The following is a 9,274-nucleotide window of genomic DNA, read 5'->3' on the forward strand; positions in this document are numbered from 1 at the left end:
CTTCCCCAAGCAGGCAAGGGAAGGTATAACAGCAAGAGCTTTTGCCTCAGTCATGGGGCACCCCCATTCGGGACCCCCTCCCGCTCGGGAGCTGCAACCTCTTCTCCTGCCTCTATTAAACTATCCTGTTTTTAAAACTTTTTGCCTCTCCCTGGTCCATGTTTCCATTCTTCGGCTTCACAAGACACGATCCCGGCCCGCACTCAGAAACTGCCGGCAGATCCAACATCACCTACATCAAGATTTGGTGCTGGGAGGAATGGCTCCCAGATGAAATGATGACATTTAAACATTCATAGAGACTTTGGCATTCTCCTGCCTACAACAGAATTTTCAGAAAAGGCCCAGGTTGAGGAAGGAGGGAGGAAGGGAAAGAGAGAGAGAGAGAGAGAGAGAGAGAGAGAGAAATTTGTAACACAGACTTTGTGCTGTTTGGGGAGGTGACACATGGGATGATTGTAGAAAAGAGAATAGTAAAGGGAGCAGTATGGTGGGATAAATGGCATGGATGAGAGGGTAACTTCTCAGGAGCATAGGGAAAAGCTCCTGGGAATTTGGGATGTTTGACAATTGGAGAGGAAAGAGGGCTTTAGTAAGAGCTGTGTGCTCTGTGCAGCTGTAACCCCTGATGGAGGGCCTGGAGCTGCAGTCTGGGACGGGCTTCATCAGCAGCAGCACCACTCGGGTGCACTGCTTCAGTGATATTATCTATCTTAGGGAATACGGATCTCAGATCTCTACTTGGGAAAATTGACTCTTTTGTGCTATTCTGTCTTGTTTTATATCTCTTAATGGTTTGTAATGTAACTTTGGAAAATGTTAGTCTGTCTCCACTCTGCCACGGAAACACAAAGAAAAAGATTTTCTCTGAGTTGTTGTTCAGCTAAAGAGTCTGAGGGAGAAGGATTCCCTGGGGGAAAGTACAGGGACCATCAAAGTGAGAGAACAGAAAGGTGAATACAAAGCTCAGGGGTGAGAGGGTTGGTTTCTTATCGCAGTTATCACTTTGCTGCTGTTAAATTCCAGTCAAGAGCTTTTCTCTGCCTTTGAGGGTTTTATCTGAGTTCTGTTTCCATTTAGCAGTGGTTCTCAACTGCAGCAGGGGACAGATCATGTGTAGTTTGGAAGAGTTCCCTGTTTGAAGCTGATATTCTGCTTTCCTGCCTCTCCCTTCACACCCAAGTAAGGAGGATTGCACCACAAATTTCTACCAACTACAGGTAGAAATAACATTGCAACTCCTGCATCAAACATTCAAGAACCTTTTAATGTGGCTCCCCAGACCATGCCTCCTAGCTGAACCCATCGCTGTGACCAGATCAGGCTCCTAGCCCTCCAGGCACCTCACACTTTTTCTCAGCCCCACTGCTTAGCATGGATGTGCTTTCACCTTCTCCTTTGCACTCGTATACCTGCCTACCAAAGTTTTCCCCATTCTTCAAGACCCCACTCAGGCCCTTCTTATTTCATGGAGCCTTCCATAAATGCGCCAGCCACACTGATTGGACCTTTTTTCTGAATGAAAGTTAAGTGGAGCCAGCAGTAAGAAAAGGAGGCCATGTATGCATAGAAATACATAGATTATTTGTATGGAAAATTGCTGATAGCTTTCTATAGTTGAGTTAATCTAATAATATCAATGCTTTGGGCACAAATTGCCTCCCAGTGGAATGAACAATTTTTCCCCTAACATGGCTTCTGAAATCCCCTCTGTCTTCCCACCACAACTTTTGAAGTTTCTTAATGAAGGAAATGTGCAAATTGGCCACGTGGCTACCATAAGCAACAACTGATTTATTACCGCGAACTTGAAAATGATTGTTGGTCCCAACAACCTTGGAAAAGTCCATTTCAAAAAATGTTGTAGACTATATGCATAGTAATTATAGTAGACTACAGATTTTCTTTCCTTTTACTTCCATGGCATTGACGAGTATTGTTGAAAATACTGCATGTCCTAAGGCATCTTATTTTTGATCCCTCAATATGATATAATATGATGCATCTTTAATACTTCACTTTATTTTATTATTATTTTTATTTTTTAATCTACACATAGTACAGGTCATTTATTTCTCTTCCAGCCCTGGGCTTAGTACATACATGGCTTCTCTTCACCCTTTTGGGTTGATCGTTTTCTCCAGGTTGCTGCTGATGACATGATACAGCTCGGCATAGAAGGCCCTCAGGTCCAACACCATGGCCCTGAGCTCCCCATAGGCTGCCTCGTCTCGCTCGTGCACTCGGTAATCCATTACATGGGTCTTCTTGGAGGCCTTGGCCGCAGCCTCCCCGCGTTCTGAGAAGTGCTTGGAAATAGTTGTCTAGAAGGCTTCTACTTTGGTCTTGGCTACATTCACCCTCTCTAGCACCTTCTCCTGGATTGCCACCCAAAGTCATGTCCATCGTCAATCTTGGGGATCAGGTGCTGGATCCAGGTGATCACCAGAATGCATTTTTCTTTGAGAGGCCAGACTTCTGGCTTACCCAGGGCAAATAGGGCCAGGACCTTCTCATTCCCAGAAAGAAAGCCGCATTTAGGGGCTTCTTCTCCCGCTTATCTGTTTCCATCTCATCATCCTTGGGTAGGGGGTCTGGAATGGGGATGTCCAGTGGTGCCCGGAGAGAGGTCAGGTCAGCCACGTTGAGGGAGTCCTCTTGCAAGAGCTGATTCAGGTGTAAGATTTTCTGTGGTGGCAAGAATCTGTAGAGGAATTCCTCAGCCTCTGGGAAAGATTTTGCCGGAAGACATCCACCTGTTTGCGGGCTTCCCCTCTCAGGCGCACCCCACAAGGCTTGGCCATGCTGCTCCAGTTGCTAGATCTTCGGTCTCCGGGCTCACCACCTGCGCTTTTGGTTTCACTCTTCAACACTTCACTTTAGTCATTAACACCACTGGATGCTACAGAAGTTATTTGACTTTACAATTAAATTTTGAATGGCTTACCATGTCATGATTTATTCATATATTTAAGAAATCATTATTGAGGATATCACATAATCAATACTCAGCACTCTTTTTTGGAAACACAAAGATAAACAAGTCACAGTCTCTACCATTAAGGATCCTATACTATAATAGTGGTAATAAGACATGTGCACAAATAACCATAATCTACATGTGGAAAAGAATATAAAGTAAAAAGGAAAAGGTACTATAAAAAAGGCTTAGCTCAAGTTTTCAGGCTAACGAATTACTATTGTTTGGAAGGGTTATGGAAGACGTTGGACACATTCTCTTCTTTTTGATACATCACGCTCTCATGGTTTTGTTCCTCCCTCTCTGACCATCTTTTCTCTGCCTCTGCAGTTGCATCTCTCATCCAATGTTGGAGTTCCCCAAGGCTTAGTTCAGAGCCCCCTCTCTTCTCACCCTATCCTCTCCTCCTAGGCAGTCTCATCTGTGTCCAGGACTTCCGTAATTATCTATAAGCCCATGATGGAATGGTAAACTTAAGCAAATTCATGGTCATCAGTTCTGACCCTCATCTTCTAATGGATGACACCACTGTGCATCTAGTGCCACAAGCCAGAAACCCAGGAGTCATTCTGGCCATTTTTCTTCTTCATTCTCCATTCTGGTCTATCATCAAACCCTATGAAATGCATCCTCTAAATACCTCTCCAATCTGACTCTTTTTATCGGTCTCCACAGCCAGCTCCCTAGGTCAAGAGAGAACTATCACCCAGACCAATGCGGTAGACTCCTCACTGGACTCCCAGTGTGGACCCTGATCTTTTTCCAATCCTGTCTCCACACAGAAGCCAGTATCATCTTTTCAAAGTATGAGTTTGAGCACATCACCATCACCCTCCACTTCTGGACCTTCAAGTCCTTCAGTGACATTCCATTCCATTATCTATGTTAAAAAGCACAAAGTCTTAAATAGTCATAGTCTTGTCTTTCTCTCCACCTTGTCTCGAAGTACTTCCTCATCATTCTTTGTGTTGCAGCCACACTGGTTTTTCTTCAGTTCTCTGACGATATCAAGCACTTTCTGTAACAGGGTCATTGTGCATGCTGTCCCTCCCCCATACTGCTTCCTAAATCTTGTTCTTTAGATTCTACCCCAGGTGTCAGTTCCATACGGAGGTCCTCCCTACCGTCATTTACAACCAATTCTTTGCTTTATAGCACTCATTTCATTTGTAATCATATACTTATTCATGTGATTATTTGACCACGAGCCCCATGAGAGCAGATGCCAACTGGCAGGGTGCATAAAAAATGCTTGTTGAATAAATGTTGACAAATATGTAGCATTTGGATTTGGACACACAGAGATTAGCTGTGGATGGGGGGAGCGGCAGAGAGAGGAGAGAAAACATATCTCATCCAGGTAACGGAGGATCATTAAAGACCCAGAGACAAGAAAGTGAATGGGATCATATATATAAGAGCAAGTTATGTTAAAAGGCTAGTCTTAGTAAATTTTGCTCAAATGATATAATCAGTATTCAAATAGTTGCATGACAGTTCACTGTTTAGAAATATATAATTTCCTCCACCATTCCCCTATTGAATATTTGGGTTGTTTCTAGTGTTTTCATTTGCATAAAGAACACTATGTGAACTCATACATTTGTATGCTGTTTTCTATAGTTCAAGGTTTTGGGTTGTTTTCCTCCTCACTGCTTGGCTCCATGAGTATAAGCAAGCTATTCAGGACTTCTTTTTGTCCACACTTGCTTAAAAAAAAGAACCCCATAGCTTCATAAATCCATAAATACAGTAGTTGATCAGTTACTGATTGATAAGGAGTTATCATGCTTAAACAGCCATCTCATTATAAGTCTACTAAATGTTCTAGCATTTTGAAAATGTGCCAGGCTTGTTTCAAGAAGTCAATTTGAAACTACTGGGCTAAAGCAGAAGAATGTGTGGGAAGGATGAGAAATAGCTGAGTAGGTGGAGTCAGAATGAGAGGATGAAGTAGACAAAGGGCAATGGTTAATGGTAATTAGTGAACATCAAAAGCAGATAAGGATAAGACTTGCTTAATGATTGTGCTACAGGTAGGGTGGCCAAAGTGAAAGTAAAGGATCCAATCATTCTTTGTGGGCTGCTTGGTCAAGTTAACTGGAAAATATGACAACAGTTTGCTGTATGAGCTAAATTATAAAGACGAAGGTCAAAGATGAAAACTGTGTTTAAAATTCCCATCAGTTGCATGGCCAGCAGAGGATAAGTGATCAAGTGAACCACTTTCTGTAGTTGATTAGCTTTACTTGTCAAAACCATTAGCTGTGAACCTTACTTAACAATGAGGCAGTCACCTTTAGAAGCTGCTTTTCCAAAGGTGAAATCAACCCTAGGTAGCCATTTATTAATTTGAGTAATACTTCACTCTTCTCACAGTTGCAAGACAGAATTCATGAAAAATGGATGAAAGTTTACTACAGTTTATTAGTCCAATTACCCATGGTTCTGGAATATGTGAAAAGCCATGGATTCTGGTTCTAGTTTGTTTTTGTTTTTTTTTTGAAACATCAAGAGATCAGACTGGAGTGGTTAGGTATATCTATTTGCGCAATCTCATTTCAGAACTTCTGGAGCCATTAGAGAAATGCAACTTCTTTAGATATAATAAACAGTATGCAGATTTTTAAATTATAAAAGTGTTATTTAAAAAAAATGAAAGGTATAATGCATTTCAAAGCAGCAGGATCACTCCCACCATAATCTGGTTATCTGGGGTCCATTTTTGAGTGTTTTCTCCCTGTCTTTTAAAAGAGAGTTGATGTTATGTCTGCTCGTTCGCGGGCCGTGAAAGAATTCACGAGTCAGATAGAAATACAGAAGATTTATGAAAGTAAGAGGAGGCTCGGCTGGACAGAGTCTGCTAGAAACTACTGTGTCGAGTCTTTGTTTGGTCTCAGGTTTTAAGTTTTCCTGTAGATGGGGGTGGGGGTAGGTGCGGTAAAGCTGATTATCGCGACTTTTGCATATGTTGTGTAGATTTAAGTTGGAGCCAGGAGTAGATCCTATACAGATGCAAAACCTCTCCCAAGTCACAGGGCCAGCACTGGGCCGAAGTAAATAGAACCATTGAAACTGGTCTGCATAGTAAATGTACAGCAAGCAGAATCATTAAGGCCTGGAAGAAAGGAAGCAGAGAAAGAAAAGCTTTCAAAAAGTCCCAAGCTGAATCACACTTGTTAATTTAAATTATACCAGAGATCCAAATCTTAAAAATAAAAGATTTAGTGCCACTATTACAATCCTGTCTTAACAGTTGAGATCATATAACATGTAACATACAAGATCTAGTTTCATTCTAAAGTTATTTTATCTATCTAAGAGCAACCATGTATTATGAAAACTATGACTTGAACCAAATAAATAGCCTTTAGGAAAATAAGGCGTCTTTACTTCCTGTTTGTCTAAGCTCTAATTTGCCCCTCTCCCCTTCCTCATCTGTTTATTAAGTGTTGAGTATCCTTGACTCCTTTCTTCCAACTCTCCTCCTCCGTGAGTATGCCTAGCTCTACTGATTTTTTTGCCTCTCTATTATCCACTAAATTCAAGAATTCATTTATACAATATCTTATTTTCTAATTTTTTTCATGATTTAAGGTCTTATTTCACCTTACTGTTTGAAGGCAAGGGACATTCATCACACAGTTTTTATATCTGTCCTAGTAAGTAACGAGCAGCCAGTGAGACAGGTTAGTGAGTATGATTGTTAGGTAAATTGGTAGGTCCCTGGTAAGATAAAGAAAAGACAGCCATATCCTAAAACTTCAGGTTTTGAAATCACTCCTTTGCTCCAGGACATAATGTAATAAGGCCTTGAGGTAAATCATAAAATTCATTTTGCCCTGACAAATGGAGCTGATCTGATAGATAAGAGTGGGTTACTTTGCTAATTCTTTCAGGATGGGCAAGCAGAACAAACCTGGTAGACGAATTTCATTAGAAGGCGCCAGCTCCCTTCTTCAAACAATTCCCTTCTCCAAACCACTCCCCTTCCCCAAACAGACAAAGGGAAGGTATAAAGGTAGGAGCTTTTGCTTCAATCACGGGCACCCCCCATTCGGGACCCCCTCCCGCTTGGGAGCTGCAACCTCTTCTCCTGCCTCTATTAAACTATCCTGTTTTTAAAACTTTTTGCCTCTCCCTGGTCCGTGTTTCCGTTCTTTGGTTTCATGAGACACGATCCCGGCCCTCACTCAGAAACTGCCAGCAGATCCAACATCACCTACATCACCAGGCACTAGTAGGTGCTTAAGAAATATCTAGGGTTAATGCCGTAAATGTTTTAGCAAATAGTTGCATGGGAAGATGTAATAGTTGAACCATCCAGACCTATGCAGTCAAAGAAAAACTATAGCTGCCCCATCCAATATGGTAGCCACTAAACCATATGTGGTTATTGAGCACCTGAAATATGGCTAGTATGAATTGAGATGTGCCATAAATGTAAAATACACACTGGATTTTGAAGATTTAGTATATAAACACAGAATATAAAATGTCTAAATATTTTTTAAGTTGATTACTTATTGAAATGATAATATTTTGGACATATTGAGTTAAATAAAATGTGTAATTAAAATGAATTTCACCTCTTAATGTTTTACCTCTTTTAATGTGCTACTAGAAAGTGTAAAATTACATATATATGGCTTGCTATATATATGGCAGTGTTGTCCTATATGCCAGTAAAATGTTATGTTTGAGGTCATCTTTTCTACAAGGCAGACATTCATTATATTTCTACCAGACTAAATTAATTTGCATTTCAATGGATAGCAATTATTTGCATTACTGACAGTTTTCTACAACTTAACTTCTACATTTACAGAGTTGTAAAATAGGCTAATCAGTGGAATGACAGTCAATCAAAGGTGAATACTCCTACGGAATGAAACAATCCTGAAAGGGTTCACTGGAAAATACCCAGCACTCCATTGGAAGGACATTTAGTAATCTTTTGCCCCTTTCCAAGTCTTTCACAATTTTTCCTAAGAGCATATTTGTATATTTTTTTGTTACTGTCCTAAGGGATTGCAATATGATCACTTTTTCTGTTCTAGTTAATATGGACAAACTATATTTGCAAAATGCACACTTAAGCCAGAAACCAATACTTTAGGAATTATGACGTTTCCAATAATAAGGTAAAATGTTGGGAGTAATGCAAGTATTTCAAGAATAGAATAGAATCAAACACACTTGGATTACTTAGAATTAAGTTACTGTATTTTATCATGATTCCTTAGCTTATCACACTGCTGTTGAAAGGAACATGATTATAATGGAATGGAAGCCAGGTTCTTTCCTACTTTTAATTAGGTGGGAACAAAGCCTGGCTGTTGTTTGGCTGGATGTAGTATACCTTTTCCATCCCCTATTTTTGACTAATCAAAGTGTTATTTCTTTTAATGGAAACGAATTCTTCTTCTGTTTAAATAAAAGGACTTGGGAGACAGACTTGGAAAAAACAATGGAGCGCTCTTTTTGCAATTCTGTGTCTGTTCACTTTGCTGTAGAGATTGACAAAAATTTATTGGTGATGTCTGCTGTGAAATGAAAGCCACAACCAATGAAGTGGGTAACAAAACTGAACTTTTGACATTGCCATTTATAACATTTTAATATATACATGAGCAAGGAACTTTATTTTAATTATCAAACACCTGTCTTAATCCAAAAAGGATTAAAAATGGCTGAAGAAGGATTACAGTGATAACTTTTGTTTCAAATATTTTAAAAACATCCCAAATTTTAAGCAGATGACTGTCCCACAGAATTGGCTCCTCCAAGTTTGATTTAATAATTGGGATGAGTTCTCTCTCCTGCTCTGGCTTAGATCAAAGCAGTTCCCAGAGGTTTGTTTGGTGGTGGTGGTGGTGTGGGGTGTGGGTGAGATAGGCAGGTCTAGATCTGTCCTGCTCTTCCCCTAGGACACCTCTTTTTGTGTGCCCTGGACTCTTGACTGTTTCTCTGGATTGGGATGGCCATGGAATTGAGGGCAAGTGTTTGTAATGAGGGGCCAAAGTATTAAAGAAGCTTTGAGGCTTTGCTTTTCCACTTACTTCTACAGTGTCAAGCTTTTGTGCAGAAACTGGCCTGGAAGTTCCCCACTGTGTTTTCATACATGCAATGCTTTGAGATGTTGTTTAAATAACAAAAAATTAAATATAATTTTTAAAGATTATTTTGTTTAATTTATGACTGAACATATACCGAACAGTTCTGCAAAAATTAGAATTATATATAATCTAGTCATTATTAAAACTGTATAACATTGATGGGGTAAAAGTATAA

At 40.2% G+C, this 9,274-nt stretch overlaps 1 pseudogene; it reads right to left on the bottom strand.

The window, feature by feature from the left end:
• Positions 1-2,092: 2,092 nt before the first annotated feature.
• On the bottom strand, positions 2,093-2,804 carry LOC117029351 (proteasome activator complex subunit 2-like; annotated as a pseudogene).
• Between the last annotated feature and the right edge of the window lie 6,470 nt (positions 2,805-9,274).

This window comes from Rhinolophus ferrumequinum, chromosome X (genome assembly GCF_004115265.2).
Source record: "Rhinolophus ferrumequinum isolate MPI-CBG mRhiFer1 chromosome X, mRhiFer1_v1.p, whole genome shotgun sequence".
In the NCBI taxonomy this organism is placed as follows: domain Eukaryota; kingdom Metazoa; phylum Chordata; class Mammalia; order Chiroptera; family Rhinolophidae; genus Rhinolophus; species Rhinolophus ferrumequinum.